The 13546-nt window shown below is 42.1% G+C and overlaps 1 protein-coding gene across 1 annotated transcript in view; it reads left to right on the plus strand.

Moving 5' to 3' along the window:
- Window positions 1-7579: 7579 nt before the first annotated feature.
- The window catches only part of si:dkey-175m17.7 (uncharacterized), a 34827-nt gene continuing 28860 nt past the window's right edge, over window positions 7580-13546 (plus strand). Inside the window, exon 1 of the mRNA XM_056398001.1 lies at window positions 7580-8038. The gene's annotated coding sequence lies outside the window, so the exon portion shown is untranslated. The remainder of the gene's footprint in view (window positions 8039-13546) is intronic.

Here is a 13546-nt window from a genome sequence, read left to right on the forward strand (position 1 = left end):
GACGCCGTGTTGTCTTAATTTCACCTGTCGAGAGACATTAACCTGTTTATTTCATAAAGGTAGGTTTAACATTATGTCTCTACAACAATAACTCACAAATGTTATGACCTGATTTGGATTTGGGATCAATCAGAATATCTTATACTCAAGTGAGGTTTTTCAAAAACCAGCTGCATGGTAGAAAAGTGAAAAGAAAAAACACCTAAACGGATAAAACAGGATTTTCTGACAAGTTAATGCAACCAACTGCAACACCTCTACAAACACCGCACTCTGTCTGACAGTGATGGAAGAAGTCCTCACATCCTCCACCTCAGTAAAAGTACCAGTACACCAACACAAAAATAACCTCACATCCAAAAGCACAAACGTATTATCAGCAACATATATATCTATATATATATGTATGGCAGCTTCAGAATTGCATGTTATTACTGCTGCATCACTTCACATGAAGACATAATTTCTGTTGTAGGTGGAGCCAGTTTTAGGGGCCCCTCCAAGCAGGGGTGGACAGTATAAAGTACTTTTACTTGAGTACTGAGTATCTACTTTGACTCCACTACATCTTTATGAAGTACTCTTACTTTGAAGCAGAGCTTTTAGTCAGGGAAAGAATTTTATTTTATTTTGAAAATGTGATTAGATACACTGTGTTCATCACAGGAGAGAAAACAATCAAATACTCCAGAACTCAACTCTAGTAAAAATGTGACTGAACAACTTTCACTTGTATTGGAGTCACATTTGACCAGGACTCATCATGCAGCTGCACTTTGTCCACCGCGGCTCCACGGGGCCACAAGACGAGTCTCAGGGTCGTAAAACGATTAGAGATAAATTTATGTTCAGTTTTTGGACTTTTTCTTTCTTTCTTTTTTTGTAAAATAATCTGATGATTTTACCACTTTGGACCTTGAATAGTTATTTGAATGAAACATGTTTGTACTACAGGACAGCAGTTAGCTGGCCGACCTCCCACCACAGCTTTAATAGAACTGTCATAATAATCCTCAGTGGTGTTTGTTTTCAGCACATGAAGTGAATCAGATTATAATTACCAAGACTCACACATTAATCATCAAACACACGGAGGGATGTCTGTGGGAGTGGGGCAGCAGGACGCCACATCTCTATCACGTGATCGTGTAATTACATAATATACAATAATACCGTGTCACTGTATTTTCCACTTTCCTCAGAAGCTGCGAGACGTGAGGCTCAGGACACGGAGTGTGGACTGTGGTGTTCTCAGATCAGATTACTTTCATAAAGACCTCAGTCGAGAGAAAGTGGAGGCGATGATGAGTCGTTGAAGAAAAAGACCTCTGTGATTTTTAAAGTGTCTGTGTTTCATCATGCTGACGGCTCTTTAGCCTGATGCTCAGCAGCAGGAACAAATTACAGAAAATAATGAGGAAGAGAGAAAACAGGGTTTTGATTTATATAAATTGTTTAATCACTTTCCCTGCTGGAGCTTACACGGTGTCTTGATGAGTGTTCCTTTTTTATTGCCACCATAAAGATGTCCTAACTCCAGGCGTATTGGCGGGAAATGAACACCCACCGTGGCAAAGGATTATTATTTTTTTCGTACAGGCACACTGTCACTTGTGTGAATTCTCGGAGCGTGAGATTACTTTGTGCTCCCTCAAAAACCTAAAAACGTGGATTTCCATTTTATGGATTGTCTGTCAGCTGAGAGAGGAGCTCCTTCCTCAACTCTCTGCACGGGTTTGTATTAAAGGTCTCTCCAGCTGTAGAGGATGAAGGTCTGCGGCAGTGGTGGTGCAAATCTATTATAGATTTTAAATGTTCTTGGTCTTTCAGTCTGATTTTTCATTTCAGTCCAGTTTTATGAGTGCATGAGTAGCTTCACCTGGAGTAGTTTCACCTGGAGTAGTTTGTGGTAAGAGATATTCACATTATGAGGAAAACGTTGATTTAAAGAAGCCAAAAAGGGTAGGACGAAAGAATGCATGACTTTAAATATGATCTACAAAACCACTGTTTATTAAAAATCACATATTATACAACTTTCTATCCTTCAAACCAACAAACAAGCACCGGCCAGAAGCAGCATACAGAATACATGGAGTCCCATTCTACAGCCAACAAGCCGTTAACAGCGTGAAAGTGATTAAGTGTAAATGCACAAATTAAAGTAACATAAAGAGTGAGGTGTTGAGAACATAGTCCAAGTGAGTTCTTGCTGGAGGACTGCTGATCAGAGCGAGCACACACAAGCTGCCAATATTAAGGTTTTAAAAACACGGCGTGTCAGTGTGGAGAGTGGGCAGCAGCAGCTAATGTGAAGTCACTCGCCAGAAGCACCAACTGAAGAAACTAAACATCTCCTGCACATTGTTGTTGCAGCACTATAGCGCAGCACAACAACAGCTTTGGGCTTCTTTGGCGATGTGTTCCCTCACAGCACACAACACACAGTCCAGTTGCTCGTTCTGCATGTTGCCGTGGTTACAGTGGCGTTCTCAAGGTGTTCTTTCAACACTCCATTAAGGGGATATCCCGGGATTATCGGAGCTCTCCCGATCATCAAAGGCGCCACAAAATTTCACACGATCGATGATTCTGGACACTAACGCCTCTAACGCCAGTCCTGCAGCCCTGTCTGACTGTTCAGCAATGCTAAGCCGCCAAAACAACTTAGCTTTAAACGCTTGTTAGCTACTTTGCCGTTTGCACTTTGGTGTTTAAGGTCCTGAGTGTAGGCCCGCCCTCGATCACCTGCCAGCCTCAAATATGGAAGTCCGTAGAAAACTGTCCAATCACATTATAAGAAAAACTTAAAAACAATTCCAATTGGCTTCTGATAAAAGAAGGCGTGGCCAAATCTTGAAGTCCACCAATTGAAACGCAGCCTCAGGTCACCTGCTCTGCAAAAGTTTGAGGAGCCTCACACACACACACTCATTTATACAGGAAGTATACGTGATTTAAATAAATACAGTTTAAAAGCGGGTAAAAAATACTAAGATAGATACAGGGAGAAGTAGGATGAGTAAACAATTTTAACTTCATAAGTGTTTTTTAATTAATTTATGTTTAATATTATAAATTCTGTCTCATCTGCATAATTGAAGGGGATGTTTCTGTTTTCAACAGAAGCAAAAAATGAATCGAAGGTCTTAGATTTTCGCCCTCTACTAGACCGATAGGCCGCAACATGGAGGATGATATGGTCATAGTTGATATAGTTGATATTCAGTGGAACACATTTATGACAAATTTGCAATTAATCAAATTACATTGACCCATTTAATACGTAAGAGTTAATCACGCTTTTGTGGCCCCAGGGGGTCTGGGGCCCCGGGGCAGTTGCCTGATTGGTAATCCAGCCTTGGCCCAGTTTCAACAAAAATAACTAAAACAATGTCAAGCTGGAAACATCGCTACAGACATTAAGCCAGAGGCGGATTATTTTAAATATGAATTTTCATTCTAATTCTATTATAAAACTAAATAACTGAAATAAAAATGTTTAATAATCTCCAGTGAAATAACTGTTAAGATCTGATGACATTTATGAAAAGCTGGATCTCCTAAATTACTGTTTGATTTTCAACGGTTCCTTTGTGAAACCATTCATTTCACCAAGGTTTCCACATATTGGATTATCATTTGTCATCCATATTTCTTCGCTCTACCATTTTGCTGTATTGAGTGGAATATGGACTTCATATGCATACAGATGCTGGGGCGGGATGGGCACTGTGCTTGCCGTGCATGCTTGGATATGCTGCAGCCCCCTGTGAATGAAGAGGCAGGTAAAGAGAATGGCTGATAGGCAACTGGCTCTTCACTCTGCATACACTATTAAACACCACAGATCAGCACGGCGCCTCTGGCTGTGTCTTCAGTGCACTTCACGTCTGCTCTTGAAAAGTTGCTGCGATGCGGCTCGATGGCGCAGCTCTGAGTCTCAGGCCGAGGCCCAGCACGCTGCTGCGTGTGAAGGAGAGGACAGTAATTAGTCAGATACAGACCCACACAGCTACAGCTGCGCTTATTAACTCACCTCAGCTCCGCTCCATTAGCCACTCTACCACCCCCTCCCCTGCAGCTGAGCAGAAACCATGCCCCCCCCCCCCCCACAATTATGTAATACTTAATTGATCCTAAGTCCTTTTGTTCTCTTTATGCTCTTATATGGTTCAGCTACAGAGTGACTGTGTGACTTCCACCAAACAGACTCAGTGGACAGTTTTCTGGTCTGACACTTATATGGTTAAAGCTGGACTGATAAAGATTTTGATACTAACAATGGATCAAATGACCATGTTTAATGTGACAGGTGCTGTTTGTAGTGATGACCCGACAGACAGTTATCACCCAACTCAGCCACGGAGCTTTTCAAGTGTCGTTTCTGGTTCAGTCCCGCTGTCGTCTGTGTTTCCCCTGCAGTAGTAAGCAGCTGTTGTCAGTGAATAAGCTCTGATTAACACACTGAACGCTACCTGCAGCACCAGATAACAGACAGACTCGGCACATACTCTGTGAACATAGAGCAGCCTGATATTTCCCCCGTGAGTTTCAGGAGGCTAAAAGAGGAGTGAGTATTGGACTTGTATTCACCAGGTGGCCGCAAACAGACTCAAAATGAAGCTAATGATGCTAATCTCGCCTCAGGTTTGCTGGATGTGTAAATAGGCAGCTGTTTGCTAACAAGTTCACCACCACAACAACAGGATGATGTCAGTCATAGCTTGTTTCACTGCCCCCTAGTGGCAAAGAAAATCTGTTCATCTGTATTTTTAAGTTTAGGCAATTAAAAACTTGGTTGCAAATATTTTTTTGCACACATCCAACATCCAAAACCTTCACTTGCTCCTTCAACAGGAGACGTAACTGACGCCTCTTGGGACCAGATGAGTCGACACATCATGAGGTAAGTTCCTAAACAGATACTAAGACGTTAGAGAAGCAGGTTGAAATTCGACACCGGCCTTCTGTCCCTGCTGCCTGGAAATGAAGGAGAGCTGTGTGAGTATGAACCACTCACTATTTAAACCTCTGTTGTACACAACGTCAGGACAAGATGAAATGTTAGACCATCTCCGCAGAGAAGGGACAATAAAGACAGATCCAGATGTTAGAGACACACAAGCTCTTTGTGTAATCATGAGTCAATTTTACAGCTGAAAGTCATCACTGCAGTGTTTTCATTTCACACATTTACACTCACATTGACTCATTTACAGCGGCAGGTGTCAAATGTGAGATTCGCACATCGTTACGTTAGCAGGTGCAGCCGCAGGTGAGCTGCTGCTGCCCGGCCCCAGCTTCAGGAATCAGACACTTCTCCTCACACGTTACGGTCACAGCCGAGAGTGGGTCTGAACTGAAGTGTCTCCATGTGTTGGTGAGGGGTGAGACGTGCACCAATGTGTCAAGAAGAAGAAGTATTGGTAGTAACAACATTAAGAGGACGAGGTGTGATTCTTCTCATTTCACACGTGCTGTGTTAGAAACACACAGGGGAGACGGGGCACTGATGGTGACTCCTCTGACCATGAGCGAGCTGAGGTGATCAGAGGCGAGGACGTGGGTGTGAGCAGCCTGAGAGACCCTGAGCCAGGGCTTTTTTCCAAGGCTGCAAATGGCATTGTCCAATGAAGTGCCACGTTTCTGACTGGCTACGGTTTGATGTCTTTGTCAAACCTGTTATTGTGTTACGTCTCTGTGTTAATGTCTGCGCTCGCTGCATCTCTCGCCCTCATGATTTCACACAATGAAGACGATGATTTCCTGGTCAGCGTGACATCATCGTGATCGCCTCTCATCCAGCTCATGAAGAGTGTGTGTGGAGCTTTGCCATATAACAGTTAATGGTGTGAGTGTGAGTGTGAATATGTTACAATACTTACAGGGTGAGCGTGACAAAACTGATCAGAAATGCATGTTTGGAAAAATAATGAGGGGATTACTATTTTATCAGGAAAACAACATAATGTCTTTAACAGAAACATCCATTTAAAGAAGCACAGCAAATAAAGAGTCCATGAGCTGTCATTAGTTTGTCAGTTGCCAGCCACAACATAAAAGTCCTGCTCATGTGTTAATGCATATATAATAATATAACTTTACTGGTGAGCAAATATTATTATATTAACTGTGGTTGTTGTGACGGAGGTAAAGAATCTGCCTGCGTCTTCCTCCACAGATGATTCATCAGAAAACAATAATGGTCGCTGCATCTCTGCTTCAAAGATTTAACGTCTTTGTGAAAATATGTTTCATGTGTTATAAACAGTATATTGTTAAAGCGCTGACAGTCATGGAGAAAGTACTCAGATAAATTACTTGAGATAAAACAAAAGAAAGTGAAATATGTGTTTGAGTACACTAAGTTACCACATCTTATCAGGGAACTGTAGAAGTATAATTTTGAGGTACTTTTACTTTCCTTGAATATTTCCATTTCTACATCAGAGCTTTTCAAAGAGAATAGATTTTTCACTCCACTATATTTATTTGACAGCTTTAGTTACTAGTTACTTTACAGATTCACATTTTACATAAAAAACATAAACTTATAAAGTACAGCACATTGTTGAGGCCAATGATGATGATGAACTTTTGTTTGCTCCCGGCAACCTCACAAAACATCTTTTCAGATGGTTGTAGTTAAACACTTTTACCTCTGAGACAGAAAATTAAAAGAAAGAAATCAAATCAAATCCACATTTATCTCATGACGGCTCTAGTCATCGGCAGGGGGGACAATGTCCCATCCAGTCGTCCCACTTCATCCCAAAATTTAAAAAATGATTGAAGGTATTTTATCTTGTCCCTGTAGATTTGATCGATCACAAACGAGCTACATTCAAATGATCAAAGTTACACATATCTGATTGGTTGGTGTGGCTCATATGAAAAGTGGAGCAGTTACTTCTTTATCATTTCACTTCATCAGGTGCTTTAGACTCTTCTCTGATTTATTTGATCACTTGCATACATCGTGTTTTTTGATTTATTGTCAATCCTTTGCAATCACCTTCTAGACATAGTGGTTAGCTCGTTGTGTGTTGTGTTACATAACTTCAGTTTTACACTGATGTATTATTAGATTCTATGGCTGCAGTTTTAGAAAACACAAACTAACCTTTGAACTAAACTACCTGCATGTGCATAGAATAGTTCACAGCAGCTCCAGCTGATACAGTAGAATACTGCTTATTGATGCACGAGTATCAATATAACAACATAATAATGTAATTTATAACAATATATTAGGAACATCTGCAGAGCGACTTCTTCATACTTTAAGTGCATTTCCCTAATAACAGTTAGACGATGTAATACTGCACTTTACCTAATGCTGGGCCTTTATCGAGCATTTTATATGAATATATCAGTAATTATTATATATTTGTACATATTAATATATCGGTACATTCATATTACTGTTACTTTTACTGAAGCACCACTGGTGTTTAACAGTGAGCTGATCTTTCACCCACTTTAAGGATGTTGTATTCAGTGATGTCTCATGCGAACTGTGTGTGAGCTCAAGTGTGTTGGTTCATCATCGTCCCCCTCCTCCCTCCTTCCTCTTCCTCCCCCATCATCCCGCACGTGCTGCGTGCTCGCCCCTGAGCCCCTTCATCCCGTGTGTTTCGCCATTGGTCTGGGATGATGTCATCCACAGTAGAGACAATAGAGCCCACCTCCCCGTCAGTGTCTCCTCACACACGCATCGCAGCTCAGAGTGACACACGCTCAGACGTGACGCCAGCTGAGTTAGCCAAGCACTTCATCTGACATTTATTTCTGTAGCAGGCTTTGCGGTGTCCGGCAGAGCTGTGCATCTTTTACCAGAGCAGGTCCTTTTTTTATTTTTTATTTCAAATCTTCTTGTGGTTTAAATGCATGAAGACCAGAGCAGCGGGGAAGGTGTTACACATCTGGATCATACCGACACATCGGCTCGTGCTCCTCTGGACACACAGACATGAGGATCTCTCAATCCGCTGCGCAGAAATGATGCACTCACCGCGGGACTGCCACTCTTGATGTAAGTGATCTTTGTGTTTTAGTAACGTGTGACGGGTCGGGTCGGCCTGCAGCCTCAGCCCCCCGTCAGCAGGCTGTGCTCAGCGGCTCTACGCTGACGCTGCTCGGGTCCAGCTAACGGCACACAATGTCTCCTGCGCGTCCTGATGCTCGTCGCTGTGTTTTGACCTGCTGTCACACCGATGCCACAGATTTAAACCAGGCGTGTTGTTCAGTAATCAGGACTGTTTGCCGCGTGCGGTCTGTTGTTTATTCAGATAAATAAGTGCAGACATATGAAGGTGCCAAGTAGAGAATAATACATGAAGCCTAATTACCCCCGGCCAGTCACGGCAGAGTGAGGAGCTGAGGGTCCAGGCCTGGTGGCTCGGGCCCTGTCGCCCACATCAGCTTCATTCCTCATCATGGTAAAGGTTCAAACACTGTGCCATTAAAAATAGAGAGAAATTAAAGAGCGCGCCATCTAGCGCCTGTACAAACAGGAACTGGTATATTTTCCATGACTGGCCTGCAGAGCAGTCCATGAACAACAATGCAGAGGAGGAATGTAAATATTAACATCTGGTTTGTGTCTGTGGTGCTGATGAGAGGCAGAGCAGGAGAGATGAGAACAATCTGCAAATGTTTTTAAATCAGCAACAGCCACTGATTTACTGACACACATCTCACCGTCAGTCGTGCACTATCCCAGAAACAAAGGCTAGAGTGAGTGTCAGGATGTGTCCGCCACAGGAAGCCACCTCTACAGAGATGAAGGAGCAGACCCTCGTGTCACTGACTGAGGACGGCGATGTCGAATCACACATACTGTGTCTTTGTGGCTGAAGCTTACTCTCTTATTTTCTTAAAAAGTATCTGGCGGTGGCGAGAGGCAGTGACCTCACACACACAAGAATCACTGCAGTGCATTTACAGGGAGACGAAGTGATGGAGGGAAGTACACAAGTCAATTTAAACCCACATTCACATAAATGTTGTTGATGTTAATGTGACAGGGTCAGGCATAGTGATCATCATCATCCAGCTCTGCAGCTCCCTGCTTGAAGCCGCTCTTACACTCCAGAGACAGTTTAATGTTTCAGTCTAACAGGGTTAAAGGTCCAGGTCATCACCGGGTCTTATACAGTCTGCAGGTCACATTTAAAAACAGCTCTCAATCACCTGGAGTTCAATACAACAGTCTGTTTACAGTGAAACAAAGGGGCTGTCCAGGAAGAGGAAATGTTAACCCTGAAAATATGAACATTACTCTGAAAATGACTCCGATCAAACACAGTGTTAATGATGTTGTAGAGTGACAGGATGGCGTCTCAGTGGATAACATTGTCTCCCAACTACAAGGTCTAAGCTTTGTGTGTGAGGAGTTTACATTAGCTCTGCAACTATGATTGTTAGGTCCACCGAGAAGGTTATTTACACCCATGTTTGTTTGTTTGTTTGTTTGTTTGTTTGTTTGTCAGCAGGATTATGCAAAAAGTAGCTATTAAATTGATTGGCACTAAACTTGGAGGAGGATGGGTCGTGGAGGGAAGAACATTTTGGGGCAGATCTGGTAAAAGCGGCTTTATTGATCAGTTCCCTAAATATTGTGAGATCGGGCCTTTATTTTTTTATTTTCATTAGTTTCTCACAAAGTAATAATTGAATCTTGATGTAAAACAATCAGACATATTAATGTTGAGTGTTGAGACTTTTTGGTGCAGATCCAGTTAATGATCTGGATGTGACAGATGTGTGTGGGATTGTTTTTCCTTGGCGGAGGTGTGAGCTGCTGTGTGATTATTTTCTTAATTACTCTGGTTTGGGCTGTAAACCTAAGAAACAGTGAAAGATGGCCGTCACAATGCCCCAAGGCGACATCATCAAATGTTTTTCGTCCAACGAAAAGTAAGACAAAAGATTTTTAGTTTGTTGTGGTGTAAGACAAAGAAGAGCAGCTTCTCTTCACATTTGAGAATCAACAAAACGTTCGACATTTTGTTTGAAAATTGACTTTGACAGTTTATCAATTAATATAAAATAAATCATAAAATACACCAGTTAATTTTCTGTCAGTCAGCTCATTGTTTCAGCTGTAGTTTACAGACTCTCCGTTTCTCTCAGCGCTGCAGTTCAGTCCCACAGACACACAGGTCGGGAAAGTGCCTGCAGATCCAACTGTTTGTTTATCTGTGCCATGCAGTGGACTGGTGACCTGTCCTGGTTCCCTGCCCACACCCCAGTGCATGCTGGGAGAGTCTCCTGCCCCACATGCTGTGTCCAAAATCCCTATTCGTCTCTCACATATCACATTATATTAACGTACCACATATTAACTTCAAAACTTCACAGATGGCATGTACAGTATGTTCTGCCAACAATCCCACAATGCATTGCATTTCACAGGTTAAACGATCTTACCTGTCAGTGATGATGCTAAATGACGATGATACGTACAAGGGATGGGCATTTTTTTTAACATTTTAAAACCGCAAAGTTCAGATTAATCAATAAGGAAAAAACAGTTAGTAGCTGCAGCCCCTCATTCACTCAGTCACCGCAGGGAGAAGTGAGAGAGTGAGTGTGGCGAACGAGCAGGTAGACAGTGGATGAATTACTTGTGAGAAGTCGAGCTCTGTGATAATGAGGAGCTGAAATTCAAATGAACCATTTATCTTTATTTAGGGTTGGAAAACAATTTGTCATCCATGTTTAAAAATGAACAGTGTTAGATTAAAAACCGGGATTTAATGCGTGTGAATTTGTGTCATCTGCATGAGTTTATGAATGCAAATTAATCAAAGTGAATTCAGGACATCTGCGCCATATAAATATATTTATGAATACCAGCCTCATTACATCACATAATTTTAACAGTTGGAAGATTTTAAATGAAAACATTAAAGTACAAAGGCACAAAAAAGCAGTTTGTAACAGAGCTACATGTTGAAAGATAAACAAGCTGGAGAAAAGCTGCCATTAAAAGACTCTGTGGTGTTGAAACATGTATTTAGATATTTACTGTGTGATTAGACGGAGCAGAGATTTGTAAGAAAAGCAGAAACACAACCCGAGAGTCTCTCCCACATTAATAATAATCATTTCATTAAGCTTCCCTTCCTCTGCATGTTGACGCTGCAGGCCGGCTGTGACGCTGAGGGAGACGCAGGGTGTCCTGTGTTGTTGTTTTCATGCACACTCATTCTGTCTTGGAGGGTTTCTTCGAGGATATGAAGATGGTCGGCCATGAATCCCAGAGGGGAAACTGAAACAGACTGTTGTTTCCACACTGCAGCGAACAGATGTTGCTGTTGATTCTTCTTCTTTTTTGAGCAGCCTCCAGTTAAATAGAAAAGTGTCAGATAGTTTTGGTGCTGTTCTCCTCAGGGCAAAGATCTGCAGGAGGCAAAGTTGTTTTGGGAAACATTTACCCTGTGAATCACACTGAGGAACCTGACTTAATGAGGCCTTGGTTCCTGAGTGTCTGAGGTCTCAAGTTCCACCTTCTCCTTCCCCGGTCCAGATCCTGAATCAGAGCAAAACACACTGTGAAACAACCCCTGATCAATCACTGCCACTACAGCTTCAGTGTGCAATACAAGACCGTGCTTCTTCAGGTGTTACCGTTACCAGTTCATCTGAATGATGACATTCTGTAATGTTGTGTGGAGGGTGCGGGGTGTGAGGTGGTCACACCTCCATGAGGAAGTCTCTGGCTGGAGGAGCAGACAGCGTGGAGCTGCACTGAGGTGGTTCAGATCTGGGACTTCCACTGTCAGCTGACAACAGTTTGGTGGCGGTCATTAACCATGACTGCTGCTTTTTAAAGAGATCATTCTTTGAAGATTTGAAAAATATATTCAAAGCACATTACTGCTCCTGTTATCTTTACGTGGCAGAGGCCTCAGATCCCAACCAGCCACTAAAAACTTTTTCCAAGCTTCTTTTCTCAGTTTCTATTCTTAGTGCTCTATTTTCAGATGTAAGTCTTAATTTGCATTTCTTATCAAATTGTCTCTTTATTCTATTATTACAACGTGCCGTTACACAGGCTGCCATAGCTCTCTGTGAACACTAATAGAAAACAGCATGCTGCTAAAGGTGCTACATGTAACTGATTAGCAACAGTTTCCTTATTATTGTTTCCACCTATCAGACAATAAAATAAGAATAATAATGATGTAATCTTGGATGTGTGAGGACGATGCCACAGCGGGTCCAGAAAACCAGGTATTTCTTGCTGAATATTTCCCACCATGCTGCTCACTGATTGGCCGGTTCGTGCTGCTGCTTCCATCACTTTCTGTCCGCTGACTGTGGAGATTAGGTGATGTAATTATTCTGACTTCCCCCTCAATCGCCTGTAGTGGTGTGAGCTGTGACGAGACGCTGAAACTAAGCAGATTAAAGAGAAAAAATACATTTAGCAAAAGGGCTAACTCATATTAGCGGGAACCGTTCAGAGATTTATCGGCGCTCTCCAGCGGCGCGGGATTAATGCAGCGTTGTGATGTGGAATCTGAATCAGTCTGAATCATTGGAAACAAAAGGACCAGTGTCTCAGACGTGCGGAGAAGTCACGTTTAAAGCTCAGTGATAAACACAAGGCTCATCCCTCTGTGTCATTCTACCATTATCAGGCCGTTGCTGATAAAACACACATTCATTTTAGGCGTGAGTCACAACCAAGTCATCACACACAGCACAGTTAGTCATTTCCTTTGTCCAAAGTAAATCTGACATCATTAGATGTGTGACTTAAGCCTGATTAGAGTGTGAGTCATAATGACTTAAACCCGCGTCTGTTCATTTCTCAGGCGGGTGATTCTCTTTTACAACCAGACTCATCCTTCTCTTTTTAACTTCATTAGCTCCTTTGTTTTCGTCCCGCTGCACAACTCTGATCTGATTTATCTTCTGACGAATTCATTCTTAATGTGATTTATTTTTTCCTGCGATAAGAGAGCAAGACTTTCTTCTGCCTGGAGTAAACACTGCTGCCTCATCATGTGCTGTCAGACAATCCTAACAATCCAGTGGCTTTATTCTTCTTTTTGACCAATTTAATGAAACAATTTCACTTTATTTGACACCTTCTTGAAATCATTTCTGATCTTTTTTGGCAAGTTCAAGTCGTTTCAAGTGAGTTTATGGAAACACCAGAGATGTAAATGTGTAAATGTAAAATAAAAGCTTCAGATCTGAATAATATTAAGATCTTAATACTATATTTAAACGGTCTTTCAAAGCTTTACAGCCTTGTTTCTCAGTTGGAGAGCTGCAGTGGTCATGTAACTGATTCATTGTTTAATCTTGATCTTTATAAAGCCGCTCATTAGTTCTGCCAGAAACACTTGACATCCACCCGCTGACACATGAACTTATTACATCCTGCTGGTGACTGAGCGGCTCTGGATAAAGAAGTTTGGGGTTAAACGTGTCGTTAAAAGATGATTCTGGTCCAGTTTGTTGAGCAGCCGTCTCCACAGGGCGCTGTAGTTCTCATGATCCTGTCACGTCACCCTGCTGT

Source organism: Seriola aureovittata, chromosome 15 (genome assembly GCF_021018895.1).
Source record: "Seriola aureovittata isolate HTS-2021-v1 ecotype China chromosome 15, ASM2101889v1, whole genome shotgun sequence".
In the NCBI taxonomy this organism is placed as follows: Eukaryota; Metazoa; Chordata; class Actinopteri; order Carangiformes; family Carangidae; genus Seriola; species Seriola aureovittata.